The sequence below is a fragment of the Erinaceus europaeus genome, chromosome 9, assembly GCF_950295315.1.
Source record: "Erinaceus europaeus chromosome 9, mEriEur2.1, whole genome shotgun sequence".
NCBI lineage: Eukaryota > Metazoa > Chordata > Mammalia > Eulipotyphla > Erinaceidae > Erinaceus > Erinaceus europaeus.
In genome coordinates this window covers 65,367,083-65,390,855 of record NC_080170.1, presented here as the reverse complement: position 1 = coordinate 65,390,855, position 23,773 = coordinate 65,367,083, and the positions used below count along the sequence as shown (strand labels likewise).

Sequence of the window (23,773 nt, the reverse complement as noted above, 5' to 3'; positions counted from 1 at the left end):
ATGCTCATGGATTGGAAGAATAAATATCATCAAAATGAATATTCTCCCCAGAGACATATACTAATTTAATGCAATACCCATCAAAGTTCCACCAAGCTTCTTTAAGAGAATAGAACAAACACTACAATCATTTATCTGGAACCTGAAAACACCTAGAATTGCCAAAACCATCTTGAGGAAAAGAAACAGAAATGGAGGCATCACACTCCCAGACCTTAAACTATATTATAAAGCCATCATCATCAAAGCAGCATGGTACTGTAACAAAAATAGGCACACAGACCAGTGAAACAGACTTGAAAGCCCAGAAATAAATCCCCACACCTATGGACATCTAATCTTTGATAAGGGGGCCCAAAGGATTCAATGGAAGAAGGAGGCTCTCTTCAATAAATGGTGCTGGGAAAACTGGGTTGAAACATGCAGAAGAATGAAATTGAACCACTTTATCTCACCAGAAACAAAAATCAACTCCAAATGGATCAAAGACCTAGATGTCAGACCAGAAACAATCAAACACTTAGAGGAAAACATTGGTAAAACACTTTCCCACCTACACCTCAAGGACATCTTTGATGAATCAAACCCAATTGCAAGGAAGACTAAAGCAGAAACAAACCAATGGGACTACATCAAATTGAAAAGCTTCTGCACATCCAATGAAACTATTAAACAAACAGAGAGACCCCTCAGAGAATGGGAGATCTTCACATGCCAGACATCAGACAAGAAACTAATCACCAAAATATATAAGAGCTCAGCAAACTTAACACCAAAAAAGCAAATGACCCCATCCAAAAATGGGCAGAGGATATGAACAAAACATTCACCTCAGAGGAGATCCAAAAGGCTAACAAACATATGAAAAACTGCTCTAGGTCACTGAAGGTCAGAGAAATGCAAATTAAGACAACACTAAGATACCACCTCACTCCTGTAAGAATGGCATACATCAAAAAGGACAGCAGCAACAAATGCTGGAGAGGTTGTGGGGACAGAGGAACCCTTTTACATTGCTGGTGGGAATGTAAATTGGTACAGCCTCTGTGGAGAGCAGTCTGGAAAACTCTCAGAAGGCTAGACATGGACCTTCCGTATGATCCAGTAATTCCTCTCCTGGGGTTATACCCCAAGGACTCCATAACACCCAACCAAAAAGTGGTGTGTACTCCTATGTTCATAGCAGCACAATTCATAATAACTAAAACCTGGAAGCAACCCAGGTTCCCAGCAACAGATGAGTGGCTGAGAAAGCTGTGGTATATATACTCAATGAAATACTATGCAGCTATCAAGAACAATGAACCCACCTTCTCTGACCCATCTTGGACAGAGCTAGAAGGAATTATGTTAAGTGAGCTAAGTCAGAAAGATAAAGATGAGTATGGGATGATCCCACTCATCAACAGAAGTTGACTAAGAAGATCTGAAAGGGAAACTAAAAGCAGGACCTGATCAAATTGTAAGTAGGGCACCAAAGTAAAAGCCCTGTGGTGAGGGGTAGACATGCAGCTTCCTGGGCCAGTGGGGGGTGGGAGTGGGCGGGAGGGATGGGTCACAGTCTTTTGGTGGTGGGAATGGTGTTTATGTACACTCCTAGCAAAATGTAGATATATAAATCACTAGTTAATTAATATGAGAGGGGGAAAATCAATTGTATGTCTCAAAGTTTTTCAAAACACAAACTGAATCTTTTTAATATATAGGCTGTATATTTAATATGCAGACTCTCTCAAAAGCCTAGACCAAGCAGATTAGAAGCATCCAATAGCACAGCTATATACAAGATACTGGGTACTCTACAGCAAACCATAACAAAAGGACTTTTCAAAGTTAACCCAATTAACAAATAATGTGATGATAACATTAACTATCGATTGTTTTTTTGAACCCTAAGACAGCAGGAACCTCACATCTCCACTATAGAGCCCCTACTTGCCCCAGTCCTGGAACCCTTGGATAGGGCCCACTTTACCGTATGCCTCTCCCAATCCATATAAAATAATATTGCATCTGCTGATCACAACCTAATCAACGCAACGATTGCCACCTCAACATGCTTCACCTCAGACTGTGTCCAGAGACTTCACATGTGGAATGACAACCCTTCAGCTTCATTACTCAGGTGAGACCTTTTTTTTTATAGTACACTGTAATTTCATCTCAGGTGGTTCACTTTCTAACAAAGTCCCAATACCTAGATATACACCAGTTTCTGTGAGAGAGAGCTTATGTTCAAACATGTCCATAAACTAGTGCAAAATATATACCTGAAATCAGAAGTACACTAGAGTTTGCAGTGAGTACCTCCCTAACACTTCCTCTCTGCTATTCCAAGCTTTGGGTCCATGATTGCTCAACAATTTGTTTGGCTTTGTATGTTAACTCTCTTTTCAATCACCAGGTTCCAGATGCCATCAGGATGCTAGCCAGGCTTCCCTGGATTGAAGACCCCACCAATGTGTCCTGGAGCTCAGCTTCCCCAGAGACACTCCCTACTAGGGAAAGAGAGAGGCAGACTGGTAGTATGGACCAACCAGTCAACACCCATGTTCAGCGGGGAAGCAATTACAGAAGCCAGACCTTCTACCTTCTGCAACCCTTAATGACCCTGGGTCCATGCTCCCAGAGGGCTAGAGAATGGGAAATCTATCAGGGGAGGGGTTGGGATATGGAGAATGGGTGGTGGGAATTGTGTGGAGTTGTACCCCTCCTAGCCTATGGTTTTGTTAATTAATCCTTTCTTAAATAAAAAAAAAAAATTTTATTTATTTCCTAATAATTTATTTAAAACAGATATTAAAATTTTCTCCCACATTTAAAGCTTATGTAAGTAATACTAAAAACATCTTGGAGCTGGTATAAGGACCAAGATGTTGCTTTCTTTTATGCTATGTTGGAGATATCTAGATCTGCACATATTCCAAAACTCACTTTTATATCTGTAAAGCTGTCAGAGTAGAATCAGTAACTTTTAAGTACTTTATTACTTTTTTATTGGGGTGTTAATGGTTTATAGTATAGTCTTTAACACATAGGCATAGCCTCTCATCTCCCCTTGACTTAGGAGACACACCAGGATCACAGTGTTTAGGAGACACACCAGGATCACAATGTCCTTTAGGAGACACACCAGGATCACAATGTCTTTTCATCCTGTCTCTTTACCTCCTTTCATAGAATCCTTTGTTTCAATACAATAGATCACTCTCAGTCTAAGTTTCTATGTTTTCTCTTACTATTCTTCGTTCGTAAGTGCCACCTATAAGTGAGTTCATTCTGTATTAGCCTTTCTCTATCTGGCTTGTGCTACTCAACATGATGGCTTTGCGATCTGACCACACTGTTGCAAAGGACAAAACCACATTGGTTTTGACAGTTACATAGTACTCCATTGTGTATAAGTACCACAACTTCCTTAGCCATTTATCTGTCATTGGGTATCTGGGTTGCTTCCAAGCTTGGGCTATTGTAAACTGTGCTGCTGTGAACTTTGGTGTGCATAGGTATTTTCAAAAAGATGTTTTTGTTTTCCCTGGGTTGATCCCTAGGAGAGGGATTGCTGGGTCATAAGGTAGGTCCATTTCTAGATTTCTGATGAATCTCCAACTGTTTTCCACAGGGTTAGAACAATTTACATTTCCACTAGCAATGTAGGAGTATTCCTTTCTCCCCACAGCCTCTACAACAGTTTATGCTTCTGTCTTTTCTAAAGTGTAACATTCTCACAGGTGGAAATGGTATCTCATTTTTATTTACATTGCCTAAATTTCAGTGATTTTATGCATTTATTTTATGTATCCATTGGCTCTTTGGATCTCTTCTTTGGAAAAATTTCTGCTCATATCTTCTCCCTATTTTTCAGTGAAGTTGTTTGTCCTTTTATTGTTGAGTTTGGTGAGTTCATTTTGAATTTGATTATAAGTTCTCTGTCTGATATTTGAAACAACGATTTTTCTCCCACTCCATGGAGTGTCTCTTTGCTATGATAGTGATCCCCTTTGCTGTGCAGAAGCTTTTCAGGTTGATGTAGCCCCATTTATCTACTTTTGCTTTTGTTTTCCTTGCAATTGGATTAGAAGCAATGAAGATGTTGCAAAAACTTAAATTGAAAAAAATTCTGCTTATGTTTTCTTCTAAATATTTGATGGTTTCTAGTCTAACTTCTAAATCTTTGATCCATTTGGAGTACAGTTTTGTATATAATGAAATTTGGTGGTCCACTTTAATTCTTCTGCATGTTTGAAGCCAATTTTCTCAACACTATTTGTTGAATAGGATCTCCTTTTTCCATTTAATATTTTGGGCACCGTTGACAAAAATTAGTTGGCCATATGTGTAGAGGCTGATTTCTGGACTCTCAAATCTATTCAACTATGCAGTACTATTCAGTTGCTTAAAATGAATGAGGTCATCCCCTTTGCAATAGTGTTGAATAGTGACTTTTTTGGTACCAGGCCATTTTGATTATTGTGGTTCTTTAGTATGTCTTGAGGTTAGGATGTGTAGTGCCTCCATTATTGCTCTTTTCCCTCAGGGTTGTTTTGGCTATTGTGGGCATTTTATGCCTCCAGACAAACTTTGTATCTTTTGTTCTGCTTTCATGAAGAAATTTAGTGGGACCTTAACAGGGATTGCATTAAATTTATATATGGCTCTGGGTAGAATAGTCATTTTGATGATGTTAATTCTGCATCTTTAACTATTTTCTTTTTTCTTTTTTTTTTTGTTTTGTTTTGTTTTTTGCCTCCAGGGTTATTGCTGGGGCTTGGTGCCTGCACTATGAATCCACTGCTTCTGGAGGCCATTTTTCCCCATTTATTCCCATTCTTTTTAATGTTTTGATTATAAAGAGATGTTGAATCCTTTCAAAGGTTTTCTCCGCATCTATTGAGATAATCATACGGTTTTTAGATTTCCTATTGTTGATTTAGTGAATCACATTTATTGACTTGTGTATGCTGAAACAACCTTGCATATCTGGGATAATGTTAATTTGTTTTGGGGTATAAATTTTTTGATGTACTGCCATAATCAGGTTGATAGGATTTTGTTTAGCACCTTAGAATCTATGTTCAGGTGCCCAACAACAGATGAGTGGCTGAGAAAGCTGTGGTATATACATACACAACAGAATACTATGTAGCTATTAAGAACAGTGAACCCACCTTCTCTGACCCATCTTGGGTGGAGCTAGAAGGAATTATGTTAAGTGAGCTAAGTCAGAAAGATAAAGATGAGTATGGGATGATTCCACTGATATAGAGAAGTTGAAAAAGAAGAACAGAAAGGGAAACTAAAAGAATATTTGACTGAATCTGGAGTAGGGCACCAAACAAAAAACCCTGGGGTGAAGGTGAGGGTGGATGTTCGGCTTCCTAGGGTGGTGAGGATGGGGGTGGATGGGATGGGACACAGTCTTTTGGTGGTGGGAATGGTGTTTATGTACACTCCTATTAATTTGTAGTCATATAAATAACTATTTAATTAATATGAGAGGGGAAAGATTGATTGTATGTCTCAAACTTTTTAAAGCACAGACTGAGTTTTTTTAATACATAGGCTGAATCTTTGATATGCTGACTCTCTCAAAAGCCTAGACCAGGGAGAACAGAAGCAGCCGGTAACATAGCTATATACAAATATTGTCAAAGGATATAAATTATGGTGATGTTGTGTATACAGCCAGTACTAACAAAGGGATTTTTCATAGTTAACCCAATTGCCAAACAATGTGATTATAGCAATAACTATCTATTGCATTTTTAAACCCTAAGACAGCAGGAACCTCCCCCATTTACTTAATAGAGCCTATATTTCCCCCAGTCCTAGAACCTCTAGGGTGGGGCACACTTTCCTGCATGTTTCTCTCAATTCATACCAAATGATATTGCATCCACTGATCCCAACCTATTCAACACAACGAGTACCACCTCAGTATGCTTCACTTCAGACTGTGTTCAGAGACATCAGGCATGGAATGTCAACCCTTCACTCTCATTACTCAGGTGAGACCTTTCATTCATAGGATTCTCTAATTCCATTCCAGGAGGTTCATTTCCCAATAAAGTCCCAAAAATTAGATATAGACCATATGAGATATATAGAGATATATAGACCATATAGAGATAGATCATATATTCACATGTATCCATAAATTAGGGCAAAGTATATACCTGAAAGCAAAAGTACACGATAGTCTGGCAGCAATGAGTCAGTATAAAGTTCCTAATGAAATAGTATGTAATTACACTTAGATACCCTCCTCACCTACTTCCTATTACAGTTCTCTCATTCACTCCAAGGTTAACCTTAGCAAAGCAAGGACTGCAAAAGCTGAATAAGGGCAAGAGACTGGCATACTTTAATGATGACTCTTTAGTAACTCTCAGGCTACCCCATCAGCTGGGACCCTATTCAGAGAGTCCTGAGATTTCCAAACAGACATGATGGGCCTAGACCTCAAATAAATTCCTCTCTCCATTGTCACCGGTCAATCTCTATCAGAAACAACAAAATAGACTCCTTGTGGCCCCCCATAGGACCTTGCCCTCAACTTGGATCAACAATGGTAGAGAATGTTCCATCTTCCAAAGGGAAGATGGACAACATACTCTATACTACACCTGAAGAAGATGGGTCCTGATATTAGGGCAGCTTGGAATGTCCCTACTCATGACCACAGAATGTAGCTCAGATCTACAGGGATGCAGAGATAACATAGGCTCCTAAGCTGAATATGGGCTTCAGACCAAATCAGATTGATGGGGTTTACATTCAACAATATTTGTATTATTTCCCACATTTTGGAGCTATTCTCTTCCCTGATCCAGCTTTCTGTTCCTTTTCCAGACATGACATCATCTCCCCAGACAATAACTTGGATCCAATTTATTGTTTTTTATATCATTTAATTTTTTAAAACAATCTACAGTTTCAATATAATCCTTTTCAAGATCCCAGTGGCAATTTTTTTTAAATTTTTTATTTAAGAAAGGATTAATGAACAAAAACATAAGGTAGGAGAGGTACAACTCCAAACAATTCCCACCACCCAATCTCCATAACCCAGCCCCTCCCATGATAGCTTTCCCATTCTCTAGCCCTCTGGGAGCATGGACCCAGGGTCGTTGAGAGTTGCAGAAGGTAGAAGGTCTGGCTTCTGTAATTGCTTCCCCGCTGAACATGGGCATTGACTGGTCGGTCCATACTCCCAGTCTGCCTCTCTCTTTCCCTAGTAAGGTGTGTCTCTGGGGAAGTGGAGCTCCAGGACACACTGGTGGGGTCTTCAATCCAGGGAAGCCTGGCCAGCATCCTGGTGGCATCTGGAACCTGGTGATTGAAAAGAGAGTTAACATACGAAGCCAAAAAATTTGTTGAGCAATCATGGACCCAAAGCTTGGAATAGTGGAGAGGAAGTGTTAGGGAGGTACTCACTGCAAACTCTAGTGTACTTCTGCTTTCAGGTATATATTTTGAACTAGTTTATGGACATGTTTGAACATAAGCTCTCTCTCACAGAAACTGGTGTATATCTAGGTTATGGGACTTTGTTAGAAAGTGAACTACCAGAGATGAAATTAGAGTGTACTATAAAAGGAAAGGTCTCACCAGAGTAATGAAGTTGAAGGGTTGTTATTCCACACGTGAAGTCTCTAGACACAGTCTGAGGTGAAGCATGTTGAGGTGGCAATCGTTGCGTTGGTGAGGTTGTGATCGGCGGATGCAATATTATTTGGGTTGGATTGGGAGATGCATACGGTAAAGTGGGCCCTATCCAAGGGTTCCAGGACTGGGGCAAGTAGGGGCTCTATAGTGGAGATGTGAGGTTCCTGCTGTCTTAGGGTTCAAAAAAACAATCAATAGTTAATGTTATCATCACATTATTTGTTAATTGGGTTAACTTTGAAAAGTCCTTTTGTTATGGTTTGCTGTAGAGTACCCAGTATCTTGTATATAGCTGTGCTATTGGATGCTTCTAATCTACTTGGTCTAGGCTTTTGAGAGAGTCCGCATATCAAACACACAGCTTATATATAAAAAAGATTCAGTTTGTGTTTTGAGAAACTTTGAGACATACAACTGATTTTCCCCCTCTCATATGAATTAACTACTGATTTATATGTCTACATTTTGCTAGGAGTGAACATAAACACCATTCCCACCACCAAAAGACTGTGACCCATCCCGCCTGCCCACTCCCACCCCCCACTGGCCCAGGAAGCTGCATGTCTACCCCTCACCACAGGGCTTTTACTTTGGTGCCCTACTTACAATTTGATCAGGTCCTGCTTTTAGTTTCCCTTTCAGATCTTCTTAGTCAACTTCTGTTGATGAGTGGGATCATCCCATACTCATCTTTATCTTTATGACTTAGTTCACTTAACTTAATTCTTTCTAGCTCTGTCCAAGATGGGTCAGAGAAGGTGGGTTCATTGTTCTTGATAGCTGCATAGTATTCCATTGTGTATATATACCACAGCTTTCGCAGCCACTCATCTGTTGCTGGGAACCTGGGCTGCTTCCAGGTTTTAGCTATTATGAATTGTGCTGCTGTGAACATAGGAGTACACACCACTTTTTGGTTGGGTGTTATGGAGTCCTTGGGGTATAACCCCAGGAGAGGAATTACTGGATCATACGGAAGGTCCATGTCTAGCCTTCTGAGAGTTTTCCAGACTGCTCTCCACAGAGGCTGTACCAATTTACATTCCCACCAGCAATGTAAAAGGGTTCCTCTGTCCCCACAACCTCTCCAGCATTTGTTGCTGCTGTCCTTTTTGATGTATGCCATTCTTACAGGAGTGAGGTGGTATCTTAGTGTTGTCTTAATTTGCATTTCTCTGACCTTCAGTGACCTAGAGCAGTTTTTCATATGTTTGTTAGCCTTTTGGATCTCCTCTGAGGTGAATGTTTTGTTCATATCCTCTGCCCATTTTTGCATGGGGTCATTTGCTTTCTTGGTGTTAAGTTTGCTGAGCTCTTATATATTTTGGTGATTAGTTTCTTGTCTGATGTCTGGCATGTGAAGATCTCCCATTCTCTGAGGGGTCTCTCTGTTTGTTTAATAGTTTCATTGGATGTGCAGAAGCTTTTCAATTTGATGTAGTCCCATTGGTTTGTTTCTGCTTTAGTCTTCCTTGCAATTGGGTTTGATTCATCAAAGATGTCCTTGAGGTGTAGGTGGGAAAGTGTTTTACCAATGTTTTCCTCTAAGTATTTGATTGTTTTTGGTCTGACATCTAGGTCTTTGATCCATTTGGAGTTGATTTTTGTTTCTGGTGAGATAAAGTGGTTCCATTTCATTCTTCTGCATGTTACAACCCAGTTTTCCCAGCACCATTTATTGAAGAGAGCCTCCTTTTTCCATTTAATCCTTTGGGCCCCCTTATCAAAGATTAGATGCCCATAGGTGTTGGGATTTACTTCTGGGCTTTCAATTCTGTTCCACTGGTCTGTGTGCCTATTTTTGTTCCAGTACCATGCTGTTTTGATGATGATGGCTTTATAATATAGTTTAAGGTCTGGGAGTGTGATGCCTCCATTTCTGTGTCTTTTCCTCAAGATGGTTTTGGCAATTCTAGGTGTTTTCAGGTTCCAGATAAATGATTGTAGTGTTTGTTCTATTCTCTTAAAGAAGCTTGGTGGAACTTTGATGGGTATTGTATTAAATTAGTATATGTCTCTGGGGAGAATATTCATTTTGATGATATTTATTCTTCCAATCCATGAGCATGGGATATCTTTCCACTTCTTGGTATCAGTTTCTATTTCCTTGAGTAGAGACTCATAGTTTTCAGCATACAAGTCTTTCAGTACTTTGGTCAACTTAATTCCTAGGTATTTGATTGATTTTGCTGAAACAGTAAATGGGAGTGATTTCTGGATGTCTTCTTCTTCAGATTTAGTATTTGCATAAAGAAATGCCACTGATTTTTGTACATTGATTTTGTAGCCTGATACCTTGCTATATTGCCTAATAACTTCCAGTAATTTTCTGCTGGATTCTTGAGGTCTTTCTATGTATACGATCATATCATCTGCAAATAGTGAGAGCTTGACTTCTTCCCTTCCAATCTGTATTCCTTTGATTTCTTTCTCTTGACTGATTGCTATGGCAAGAACTTCCACTACTATGTTGAAGAGTAACGGTGACAGTGGACAGCCCTGTCTAGTCCCCGATCTGAGGGGGAATGCTTTCAGCTTCTGTCCATTGAGTATGATGTTGGCTGTAGGGTTTCTATATATAGACTCTACTATCTTGATGAATTTCCCATCTATTCCCACTTTTTGTAGAGTTTTGAGCATGAATGGGTGTTGGATTTTGTCAAAGGCTTTCTCTGCATCTATTGAGATAATCATGTGGTTTTTGGCTTTGCTTTTATTGATGTGGTGAATGACATTGATTGACTTACGGATGTTGAAGCAGCCTTGTATTCCTGGCATGAATCCCACTTGGTCATGATGAAGAATCTTTTTGATGTGTTACTGTATCCGGTTGGCCAAGATCTTGTTTAATATTTTGGCATCTATGTTCATCAGAGATATTGGTCTGTAGTTTTCCTTGATTTTTCTGTCCCTATCAGCTTTTGGTATCAGGGTGATGTTGGCTTCATAAAAGGAGGAAGGGAGTATTCCTGTTTCTTCAATCTTATGGATTACTTAAGTAGTATGGGTATTAACTGTTTCCTGAAAGTTTTGTAGAATTTGTTTGTGAAGCCATCTGTTCCAGGACTTTTGTTGTTGGGAGATTCTTAATAACGGTTTCAATTTCTTTGTCTGTGATTGGTGCTTTTAGATTTTGTAGTTCTTCTTGGTTCAGTTTTGGAAGGGCATATGCTTCTAGGAATTGTTCCATTTCTTCCAGATTCTCTAGCTTGGTGGCATATAGTTCTTCATAGAAGTTTCGCAGGATTCTCTGGATTTCTGTGGTGTCAGTTGTAATATCTCCTCCATTGTTTACAATTCTATTAATTTGAGTCTTCTCTCTTTTTTGTTTGGTGAGTCTGGCTAGGGGTTTGTCAATTTTGTTTAATCTTTCAAAGAACCAACATTTGGCTTCATTGATCTTTTGTATGGTTCTATTATTTTCGATGTTGTTTATTTCTGCTCTAACTTTAGTGATTTCTGTCCTTCTGGTTGCTTTAGGGTTCCTTTGTTCCTCTTCCTCTAAGTCCTTGAGGTGTGCAGTAAGGTCGTTCATTTGAGCTTCTTTTTGTTGTTTAATATGTGATTGTATGGCTATAAGTTTCCCTCTCAGTACTTCTTTTGCTGTGTCCAAATATTTTGATAGATTGTGTCTTCATTTTCATTTGTTTCCAGGAACATTTGAATTTCCTGCTTGAGTGAGTCTCTGACCCAGTGGTTCTTAAGGAGTATGTTGTTTAGTTTCCAAATTCTGTGACTTTTAATAATTTTCTGTTTGTTGTTAAATGTTAGTTTTACTCCACTGTGGTCTGAGAAGATACTTGGGATGATTTCAATGCTCTTGAATTTATTGATGCTGTCTTTGTGGCCTAACATGTGGTCTATCCTTGAGTATGTGTTGTGTGGATTTGGAAAGAAGATATATTCCAGTTTTTTGGGGTGGAGGAGTCTGAAAATGTCTAAAAGGTCTAGTCTGTCAATCTCTTCATTCATTCATTCTCTTGTATCTTTACTGGTTCTCTGCTTTGTTGATCTGTCTAAGTGTGAGAGTGTGATATTGAAGTCTCCCACTATTATTGTATTACTATTGATGTATTTTTGAAATTCTTTCAGTAGGTGCTGATGTATTTAGAAGGTCCCTCATTGGGTGCATAGATGTTAATAATTGTTAAGTCTTCTTGGCTGATTGATCCTCTAATCATTATGTAATGTACTTTCCTATCTTTTATTACTTTATTTAATTTAAAATCTATCGTGTCTGAGATGAGAATGGCTGTTCCTGCCCTTTTTTGTGGTCTGTTAGCCTGTATGATAGTTTTCCATCCTTTCACTTTAAGTCTGTGTTTATCTTGTTGTGACAGATGGGATTCTTGCAAGTAGCATATGGTTGGATTATGTTTTCTGATCCATCCCCCCACCCTGTGCCTTTTGATGGGTGAGTTTAAGCCATTGACGTTCATTGATATTATGGATTTAATGTATTGTAGTGCCATTGTTCAAAAAAATTTTGTTTGCTCTGATATATTGCAAGTATTATAGTGATGTTCTTGTTTATAAGAGGTCTTTTAGAACCTCTTTCAGGGCCGGCTTGGTGATGGTTGCCTCCTTTAACTGTTGTTTGTCTAAGAAGGTTTTGATCCCTCCATCTAGTTTGAATGAAAGTCTAGTAGGATATATTATCCTTAGTTGAAACCCTTTTTCATTCAGGGCTCCATAGATATCTTGCCATTCCCTTCTGGCTTTTAGAGTTTGAGTGGAGAAGTCTGCAGATAATCTTATGGGTTTTCCCTTGTATGTGACTTTTTGTTTCTCTCTTGCTGCCTTTAGGATCCTCTTTATCCTTACTTCTTCTCATTGTGACTATGATGTGTCTTGGTGTCTTCAGGTCTGGGTTGATTCTGTTTGGTACTCTCTGGGCCTCTTGAATCTTGATGTCCTTTCTGTTATTCAGGTTTGGGAAGTTTTCTTCTATTATTTCCTCTAGTATGTTTGCTTCCCCTTCCTCTCTTTCTTCCTCTGGCAGGCCTATTATACGAATGTTACTTCTTTTGAGATCATCCCATATGTCTCTGTTGTTGTTTTCAGTGTCTCTCAATATCTTTTTAAACTCTTTCACCTCTTTCTTAGTTTCCTCTAACTCATCCTTTGTCTGACTAATTCTGTTTTCTGCTTCTGTTAGTCTGCTTTCCCTTGCCTCAGCTTCTTTCTTCATTACAGCTATTTCAGCTTTCAGTTCTCTAATTGCCTCAAGATAATCAGTATTTTCCTTAGGGGTCTCAACTGTTGTTTCCCTAATACTGCCATTCCTTTCCTCCAATGTTGTTTTCATTTCTGTGATTAATAAGTTTATTATTGCTTGCATACTTTTCTTATCTATGGTTACTTCTGGCTGATTTGTAGTTTCTTCTGGGCTCTTTTCTTCATTCTTTGGAGTAGCAGTTTTATTTGGTTTTGATCTACCCATTGTTTTGATTTATGTGTTTCTTTTTTTATGCTCTGTTGTTCCTCAATTTTTGTGTCTTGAGTACAAGTAACACTGTATTAAATACCTTTATGACAATTGCACTCACCAACCTCAGGAATTACAGTAGCAACTGAAGCAAGTATTGAAGTAATTTAATCGTTACCAGTTAGCCAAACAATTTCTCCAGTCAGTGAAAAAATAGTAACCAAATCCCAATGAAGAAAGAGAAAAGAAAGAAAGGATAGCAAGAATAGACAGTTATGCAAATCTACTATCCACTGTATATTCTAGGGGTAACAAGAGGGGAAAGGGAAGTAGAGCAGAGATACACACATAGAGAGTCCACTCTGAGTCAGATTTCTTCCCCAAAATAATTCACAAATTCAGAAAGGCAAAGAAGAAGGAAGAAGTGTATGACAAGATTTAAAAAAAAAGAGAGAGACGAGAGAGAAAAGGGAGAAGATAAGAAATTGAGTTGTAATTAAAGAGCAGTGCAAGGAAATTCCCAAATGTGTATCATTGAATTCAAAAAAGCACCCTGTTTGGTGGTGTGGGGTCTCCTGCTAGGAGCTGGTCCCCAGGGACTGGGTATGGGGGGGCGAGGAGGTATGCTTGAAAATTAAAAGGAAGAAAAAAGAATTTTTTCCCCTTTTTTTCCTTATTCTTATTCTTAACCCAAATTAAGTTATAGTCACCTCTTTGGTGCCACCGCTAGGACCCTTTATTGGCTGGCCTGCTAAAGGCTGAAAATCCTACTGTTTCCAGGAGATGTGTTCGGAGCTCAGAGGCTAGCAGCTTCTCAGTCCGCCATCTTCTGGGAAACCGCCCCTTCCAGACTTTTTTAAAGGATTTCTCGAAATTGAAAACTAGCTCCAAGTCCTTTGATCCAATGAGAGCTATACTCAAGAAGTCTTTGGATCCGCCCTCAGGGTTGAGGTGGTCCCTGGAGACTCCCAAGAGACAGCCCCCGAGCTATAGTGCTCCCTCCAGGTCCTCTGCCGGCCACCCAACAGCGCTCTGCAACCGGCGGAGGAGCCTCCTTCCCGGGCGGAGGACAATGCCGGGCACACCCACCTTGTCCACTGCTGCCTGGGAAGTCTGGAGCAGCCCGCCCGTTAGTCCATGCCACCTTTACTCTAATTCTTAACCCAAATTAAATTATAGTCACCTCCTTGGTGTCACCACTAGGACCCCTTATTGACTGGCCTGCTAAAGGCAGAAAATCCTACCGTTTCCAGAAGATGTGATCAGAGCTCACGTTGCTAGCAGCTTCTCAGTCTGGCATCTTCCTTGACACTCCCCAGTGGCATTTTTAAGGAATTTGAGTAACTGGTCCAATAATGTATATAGAACCACAAAGAGCCACAAATAGCCAAATAATTCTGAGGAAAAGGGGGGGGAAAAGGAGGTGTTACTCTACTCAACTTCAGTTTATATATTACAAAACAATAATGAGTAAAACAGCATGGGGCTCAAATAAAAAAAGAACACTTGGATCAATGCAACAGAATTGAGAGCCCAGATGAGCTCACACTTAGATAGCTACCTAAAATATGACAAAGGAACCAAAATGATTTAAAAGGTAATGAAGTTCTCTCTAACAAATGTTGGTAGGATAACTGAACAGTCACATAGTCACATGTAGAAAAATGAAATTAGACTATCACTTAACACCATGCACCAAAACCCAAATCATCATGGATCAAAGACCTAGATATTAGACTAGAAACTCTAAAATTTATAAAAGAAAATGTTACTGAAACACTTCAGGATCTTCATGTCAAAAATGCATTTGGAGACTCAACTGCATGAGCACAGGAAATGGCAGCAAGAGTAAATAAATGGGACTACATAAAACTAAAAAGTTTCTACACATTGAAAACAAATTACACAAGTATAACCAAGAAACCTCATAAATGGGATAAGATATTTGCACCTCACATATCCGACAACCAACTGATAGCAAGCATCTATAAAGAATTGTTACTGCACTGGGTCAGGCGGTAGCACAGCAGGTTAAGCATACATGGCACAAAGCTACAAAGCACAAGGACCAGTGTCAAGATCCTGGTTCGAGCCCCCAGCTCCCCACCTGCAAGGGAATTGCTTCACAGGCGGTGAAGCAGGTCTGCAGATGTCTGTCTTTCTCTCCCTCTCTCTGTCTTTCCCTCCTCTCTCGATTTCTCTCTGTCCTATCCAACAACAACACTGGTGACAACAACAATAACTACAACAACAAGGGCAACAAAATGGGGAAAATGGCCTCCAGGAGTAGTGGATTTGTAGTGCAGGCATTGAACCCCACCCTAGAGGCACAAAAGAAAATAAAATAATTGTTACAGTTCTACAAAGGGAAAAATAATAACCAATAAAAGGAGGGGGCAAAGAACTACATAGAAAGTTTTTTAAAGAAGAGATATACTAAACTATTGTATTTACAAACTTTTGTATTTACTGTCGAATGTAAAACATTAATTCCCCAATAAAGAAAAAAAAAGAAGAGATCTACATGGCCCACAGATATATAAATAAATGATCCACTTTTCTTATTATTAGAGAAATCCAACTAATATATCATGCCCCCCCACCAAAAACATTGATAAATTGTAGTTTATGGTGGCAGTGGGGATTGAACCTGGGACATCAGAACTTCAAGCAATAAAATCTTCTGGATAACCACTGTGTTATCTCCCCAGTGAGAAATACAAATTAAAAACTACACTGAGATTACATCTCACACCTATGACTATGTCCTACCTCAACAAGTTTGGAAATGACAGATATTGGTAAGGTTGTGGAGAAAAAGGAACTCTGTCTCACTGCTGGTACAAATGCAAACTGGTGCAACCTCTTTGGAAGACTGGATGGAGAATCCTTAAACAAATAAAAATGGAATTACCTTATGACCCAGTAATACCACTCTTACGTATTTATCTAAAAGACATGCACTCACTAATTTGAAGGGATATATGCTCCCCTCTGCTCAAAGCTGCCTTATTCACAGTAGTTGAAAAGTAGAAGCAGCCAAAATTCCCATAGACAGATGACTGTCTAAAGAAGTTACAGAATATATACTACATAGAGTACTTTTCTGCAATAAAAAGGATTATCATGATACTGTGCTTTTGGAACAAAATGGATGGATCTGGAGGTGATTATGCTTAGCAAAATAAAGGATGAAAGACAACTAATACCAGGTGGTCTCATTCATATGTGGCATCTATAGAACCGAAATACATGAACTTATGCACACACACACACACACACACACACCCCAAAACGAACAAGCACCCTCCAAAAAAAAGCCTTTTTCTAAGATTGGTAAATAGTATAGTGATTATATATCTTATCTTTGTGATGAGGTGGAAGGGTGGGGACATAAAACCTAGGTGGTAGATCTTGGAACCCACAATTAATTATAAATAAAAGCTGAAAAATTAATACATAAGAAAAAAAAATAAAACATTTAGATATCCCAAGAAACATGGCCATCAGTAATAGCAGCTGGCTAGACAGAATTCTATGAGGACCTGATGAGAGGGAGTTCACATTTATGCATGCAAAAATATCAGAAGCAGTACTTACTGGAAATCAAGATCAAGTGAAGGGGTAGAGGGTATTCAAAATACAAGGGAAGAGTGTGCCTCTGACAAGAAGGTTGTGGCTTCTATTGGAGAAGGTGAAAAAAACTTGAGGCCTTGAATTCATCTTCTGACTCTGACTTGCTTTATTTTTTATTTATCTCTCTCTCTTTTTCCTTTTTCTTTCACCAGACCACTTTACAGCTGTGATTTGTGGTGGTACCTAGGATAGGACCTGAAACCTTGTAACCTCAGGCATGAAGACTCTTTTGCCTTACAATTGTGGTGCCTCCCAAGCAGGGTCTCTGTATTAAAAAAAAAAAACAGTGAGGGGAGGAGAAAGAGGTAAAGTCATTCAGTTGCGTGTGTTCAAGGTCTCTTATTGCTATCCTTTACACCTTTATCAAATGGCCTGCATTTCTCTGGAACACAGCTACAGGATGGTTCACTCAGATGTGCAATATAGAGAACTAAAACATGAGGTAGAGGAAAATAGCATAACAGTTGTGCAGAAAGACTCTCATGCCTGAGGTTCCAAGGTCTCATATTCAATCCCCCAACTCCACCTAATCTAGAGCTGCGCAGTGCTCTGGGAAAAAAAAATGAAGCACTTGAGTTTGCGGGGGGAGGGGGGGGAACTGGCCCAAAGTCAGTGCTACTGAGCTCCAAGGAGAAAATAAAGATCCTCTCACCTTCCAGGCTAAGCAGCCCCTCAGGCAACTACCCATTTACCTCCCTTGTCTTTTGATGTAGTCCAAGGAACTCCTTGCTCTCTTTTTGTGTTTCAATCCTTAGTCTCCACTGTGCAATCCCTCTAATTAGCAAAACAGTTCTACTCATTTGCATTACTTAAGCAGCATTTACCTAAAAAGAACTGAAGGTCATATGCAGATTACAGGGACAGACTGGAGTTCCCAGAACTAAAGATAAAGAACAGGTCTTCCAATTTCACAAAGTATCCTAGCCAAGGTCAGTGGGTGTAGAGTGGTGTGTGTACATTGTATCCACTGAAACCACTGGGCAGCTTACAAAAAACCCTGAGGGTAAAGAGGTAACCTGAAATTAGTCAAAAGAGTTGAATTTAACTGTCACTCCACTGCCAGTAATAGTATGTGAAAACTGAATTTGGAAAATGAAGACAACCAAGGACCTATGCCCCCCCCCACTATTCCTGCTCCCTTCCCTTTCAAAATAAGTTAGGGGACCAAGTGTTGGTACACCTGGTTGAATGCACATCACCATCCACAAGGACCCAGGTTCAAATTCCCAGTCCCCACCTGCAGGGGAAAGAAATCTTGAGGAACAATGAAGCAATATTTCATCTGTTTCTCTCTCTATATATACTTATATTTACTTTATTTTATATATACGTTATTTATATATATACTTATATATATTATCTTTATTTATTGGATAGAGACAGCCAGAAATTGAGAGGGAAGGGGGTGATAGAGAGGAATAGAGACACCTGACGAGCTGCTTCCCCACTTGCAAACCTTTCCTCCTACAGGTGGGGATCCTGGGCTTGAACCCGGGTCCTTGCACATGTGTTCTATCCAGGTGTGCCACCACCTGGCCCCCTCTATTTCTCTCTCCATAAGCTCTTCTTCTCTCAATATCTATCCAATAAATAAAATAAGTAACTTAGAGGGCTGGCAAAACAGTTCACCTGGAAAGTGCACCTGCTTTGTCTTGTACCTAACCCCTACTGCACAAGGGGATGCTTTAGTACTGTAGTATCATTCTCTCTCTCTCTCTCTCTCTCTCTCTGTCAGTCTATCTCCATCTGAAAAAAAAGATCCAGAGGGGGTGAGTCTAATGGTAACAATAATAATAACAAAAAATAATGTTGATGTTAATAAGAGCTATTATAGGAAACAAAAAGATTCAAAGGCTTGGAAGGAAGGTCTGAAGGCCTCAAGTCCCTCCCTGTTTACCCCCAAACTCAGCTCCTGGATTTCCAGTGCTTCCCAAAATACACTTGCATAAAGGCCCCCTGAAATAAGAAATAATTCGATTTTAGTACTAACCCATGTCTTCACTGTGAATTCAAATTGCAATAATTGGATATTTCCTTCTTTTTTGCAAAAGTTAACATGACAGATTTTGCTTTCAGCTAGTCCTTGTCTGGCTTCACTAGGGCTGGTGAGTTTTCTCTAGGTTTCTAGCTTCCTCCCACATCCTAAAGATGTACAGGTGAGGGTTCTTGGCATGTCTCAACTACCTCAGTCATGGCGAGTGTATATGCCCTGTGGTGGAAGAGCTTCCAGGATGAGGTTGTGTTAGAGGAAAAATAAGGATAAGACATGGGCATTACAAAATTAACTGGTTAGACCCTGGTCTTTATCTGAATAGATAAAGAGGAAAAACCTATATCCAGTACTGTATAAATGTAAGACTAGAAGAATTTGTTGGACAGAAGGTTAATAGCTTCCTTATGGACCAAGAACTGGAGAAAATGCACTGAATTCAAGATGGTAGCCTTGAGCCTCATTACACCAACATTGTGATAAAATCTCCATACCCATTGGAAGTGTTTTGACAGTTCTGGAAGAAAAAAATTCCATGGAAAACTCCACCCTTTCTAGGAAATCCCCTCCCACTCCAGTCCCCTACAAATTAGTCTGCCTTTTCTAAGAAAAACTTGCATATCCTAAACAGAATTTATACAGTCTAGACCTCCAAAATGGGCAATGCAGGATTCATTCTGCAATCTGCCCACACTCTTGTGTGTGTAATTTTTTTACTCCCACCCCCAATAAATCTGACCAGCCAGATTCACCCCCAAATCTGCCTGCACTCCTACTGAGTATATATTTCACCTTTATCACCCTAGTAAATCTAATCTGTTACTTATTAGTATATTTGTCCAACAATTCTTTCTGGACACTGACAAGCACTTTCTTATGCTCCTCCTGAATCTCATTCTATATCATCTCTTAATAACCAATCCAACCCTCAACTAAGCAACATAAGAAAACTTCATCTGGTTGTGGCACCATTGCTGAAACCTGCATCTCAAAGTAAAACAAAAGAAGTTCTACACAATGCTACTGACAGAATAAATTCAGGCAAATATATTTTAATTTTTTAAAATATTTATAAAATAAAAACATTGACAAGACCATAGAATAAGAGGGGTAAAATTCTCACCATCAGAACTCTTTATCCCACCCCCTCCCCTGATAGCTTTCCTATTCTTTAACCCTCTGTGGTATGGACCCAGGGTCATTATGGGGTACAGAAGATGGAAGGTCTGGCTTCTGAAATTGCTTCCCCACTGAACATGGACATTAACAAGTCAATCCATACTCCCAGCCTGGCTCTCTCTTTCCCTAGTGGGGCAGAGGTTTGGGGATGTGGGGCTCCAGGACATATTGGTGGGACTGTCTGCCTAGGGAAGTCCGGTTGGCATCATGATAGCATCTGTAACCTGGTGGCTGAAAAGAGAGTTAACATATAAAGCCATACAAATTGTTGAATAATCATGAGCCTGAAGGCTGGAATATTGCAGTTGAAGATTTGGGGTCTCCATTTTGGAAATAGCTAGTAGGTCTATTTCAGGTATATTCCAAAGGGCGCATGACTTTATTAGCTTTTGCCTGAGCTTGACATCTGATATGCAGTTGGACCCAAATTATTGTCTGGGAGGATGATGTTATGGCTGGAAAAAGAGCTAGAGAGCTGGATCAGAGAAGTGAGTAGCTCCCAAATATTAGAAAAGTGTATAAATATTGTTGACTGTAAACCCCATCAATTTGATCTGGGTCCCACATTCAGAATAGGAGCCTATGTAACTTCTATATCCCTGTAGTTTCCGAACTCCCATTCTGTGGTCATGAGTAGGAGCATTCCAAGTTGCACCAATTTCAGGACCTATCTTCCTCAGGTGGTAGATAGAGTATGTTATCCAGCCTCCTTTCGGAGGATGGAACATTCTCTACCACTGTTGATCCACATTGAGGGTAAGGTTCTGTGGGGGTCCCCAAAGGGGTCCATTATGTTGTTCCTGATGGAGATGACCAATGACAGTGGAGAGAGGGATCTATTTGAGGTCTAGGCTCATCATGTCTGTGTGAGAATCCCAGGACTCCACAACTAGGGCCCCAGCTGATGGGTGGCCTGAGGCATCATCTTCTACAAACTTTCATATCTCTCCAATTTCCTCATGTTATCCTAGTCCAAAGAAGCTGTTAAGGACAATTACATTCCAAAACCATGACTTGTTGATAATATGTATATTAGGATGAAGAAATTATCCCTTAACTGAAGTAATGTTGGCAGTCATTTACTTTAGGAGGAATTCTGTGTAATAGTTTTGTCACAAAGCTGAACAAAGATCAGAAAACTAATAAGTACTTGTTGACTGTCTGCTTGCCACTTACTGGCTCCAGTCTTGCTGAGAGACACCATACTGGGGAAATATTGACTGCCTCAGATTCCAAATAGAAGATGAAACCCAGGCAATTCACACTTGCAGTACTTGTGAAATTCAAGACCACTGACTAGCAGGAACAGAGTAAACAAATGAAAGGTCTGCTGGGAAAGAAAGAGACAATGATGACTTCACATAGGGCAACACATTCAGAATGAGGACAGAGAAAAAGGAGCAGGTAAAGTGTCTGGGTTACAAATGAGAAGATTGGGACCTTCATTCCAGATCTATTACTGACTAGACAGGAGCATGGAGTAATCACAGAACTTCTTAGGGCTTGCATTTCCTCATCTAGTAAACTGAGCTGGTTAGATGAGAAAATTGCCAGCAGACCTTTGAAATATGCAAGGTGAGTCTTGCTCTTTCTTGAAAGAGGAACAGTAGGGATTCTTATACCATGCTTTCCTCATGGTTCTCTTCTCTAAATCTAACAGTACATCACAGTCTACCCAGGCTGTGCCAAGCCCTGCAGTGGACAGTCACCGATACAGATCAATTGTCTGGAAAGAGCAAAGGTGGTCATTGTCAAGGTTTTTTCCTCAGATGGCATCTAGGACATTGCCAGTTTGGACCAGACACTATGGGAGGAGACTAACAAGCCACCAGATTTATCAAGGAGGAGAAACTGGGCTTCCAAATCCAGGTGGCAGAATGGTAAGTCAGAGGGTGGCCAAACACTGTACCAGGCAGAAATGTGATCTGGATGGTGAGCAGATTGTTGTTCCTATTTGATGTGTAATAATGAGAACTTAGGACAACTGAATCTTGTGATAAGAGAAACAAACCAAAACAGGAGTCAGATAGTTATGGGAATTCTGACTATTCTAAAATGAGTGTTCAAAAAAAAATTCCAATATTTGTCAGGACAAAATAAATGCAACAGTAACAAAAAATTATACACATATCTAGACTGAACACAGCCTTTACACATTCCATATATATATATGGTAATTTATTACTCTAATTGCTATATTGCTTTATTATATTGACCTCCTACAACTATCAATGGGCCATGGAGGGTCACCTTGAAGTACAGGGAGGGACATTAAAGGTGCCTGGTTGACATATATGTACTATCAGGATCAATACATTATAGTTGCCTGAATATATTCACACAATCTATTTATATAATTTTTTCCATAAAGCTTTATTTCCTGACAGGCGGATTTCACATAGCCAGCATGCAGGGCACACTGTGTATGAGAACCCGGAGCCTCCACAGCACCACCATGTGCTCCTACTGCAGCACTCATGATGTCCTGGCCTTGAGAGTCCCATCTCAGGCCCAGACTTAGAATCATTTCCTAGATCCAATCCCCAGCACTAGGCTTGGTGGTTTTCAGGGAGAATGAACCCAGATCTCAATTTATACCCACATGAACTATTGTATTTCCTGTGAAAGGTTGGGGTACTCTGCAACCACTTATCTGCAAGATAAAGGAAGATTAAAAAACCAGTTATCTGCAAGATAAAGGGAAGGGGGAGGGAGAGAGAGAAGCTACACCTGTGAGATGGTATAGCTTAAGTAGAATGTTTGGTTTAAACAGATTAAGCAGTTTCACTATGAATATGCTTTTGTTATAGTCAGTAATTCTTTGCCTGGGTGGTGCAGAGAAGCAAAACTTGGGCCCCATAATGCAAGCATTCACTCTACTAGAGTGATTATGTTCAATAATGTCATTATGTTAAATAATGCCATAAAAGTAGGAATCATATGGAGAGCCTACTTATGGTGACAACTTACGGGGGGGGGGGGGCAGAGCCAAGATGACGACTTGGAGGAAGCTGCTGGTGAGAGCTCCCACAACAACTGCTGGAAAGGGTAGGATATCTGGCTGTCAGCAAGACGGTGAAAAACGGGTCCTAAGTGTGACACCAAGGAGGTGACTATAGCTCAATTTGGGTTATAAAACAAAGAAAAAAGAAAGGAAATTTTTTTATTATTTCTGAAGCGCACCCCTCTCCCCCACCCTATAACCAGACCCCGGGGGCTGGAGAGCTGCTACTAGCAGGCTCCCTGATGAGATTCTTTTCCTTACCAAGATTCCTGGATCACCAGGAGTGTGATTCCAATGCTTTTTTTTTTTTTTTTTTTGACAATTGGTTGTCTTTTGCTCAGGCTGCCTGAGCCAATCTGGAGCTGTCCAAGCTGCAGATTAACAGGGATTTTTACTCTGTTCTATTTTATTATTACTATTATATATACTTGTGTCCCTTCCTCCCTCCATCAGGTTGACCAAAATTACCTTTCAGTGTATTTTCCATTGCTAGGTTACTGGGTGTCCTATCCATTGTGAGAGGAACTTGTTTCAATCTACCTACTTCCTCTATCCACTCTCCCCCTTCTCCCTCCACATAGGTAATTAAAAAAAAAAAAAAACCTCTTTCCTTTCACTGCTCTTTTTTTTTTTTCTCGTTCTTGTCTTCTTTTTTTCCTTCCTACTTCTTCTGCTTTCTGAATTCACTGATACTCATTTGTAAATTATTTTGGGGAAGAAATCTGACTCATAGTGGACTCTCTTTGTGTGTGTCTCTTCTCTACTTCCCCTTATCCTCCTGCTACACCTAAAATTTACAGTAGACAGTAGATTTGCATAATTGTTTATTCTTGCTATCCCTTTTTTTCCTGTCTCTTTCTTTATCATT

General features: G+C 39.8%; 1 long non-coding RNA gene across 2 annotated transcripts in view; it reads right to left on the bottom strand.

Moving 5' to 3' along the window:
- LOC132540219 (uncharacterized) overlaps window positions 1-23,773 on the bottom strand; it is a 994,902-nt gene that overhangs the window by 73,168 nt on the left and 897,961 nt on the right. The window contains exon 1 of one of the 2 annotated variants that reach the window (XR_009551427.1): window positions 2,051-2,123. The exons of the other annotated variant lie outside the window; for it this stretch is intronic. This is a non-coding gene — a long non-coding RNA (uncharacterized LOC132540219). Of the gene's footprint in view, window positions 1-2,050; window positions 2,124-23,773 lie in introns of those variants that run through there. 2 annotated transcript variants of the gene reach the window in all.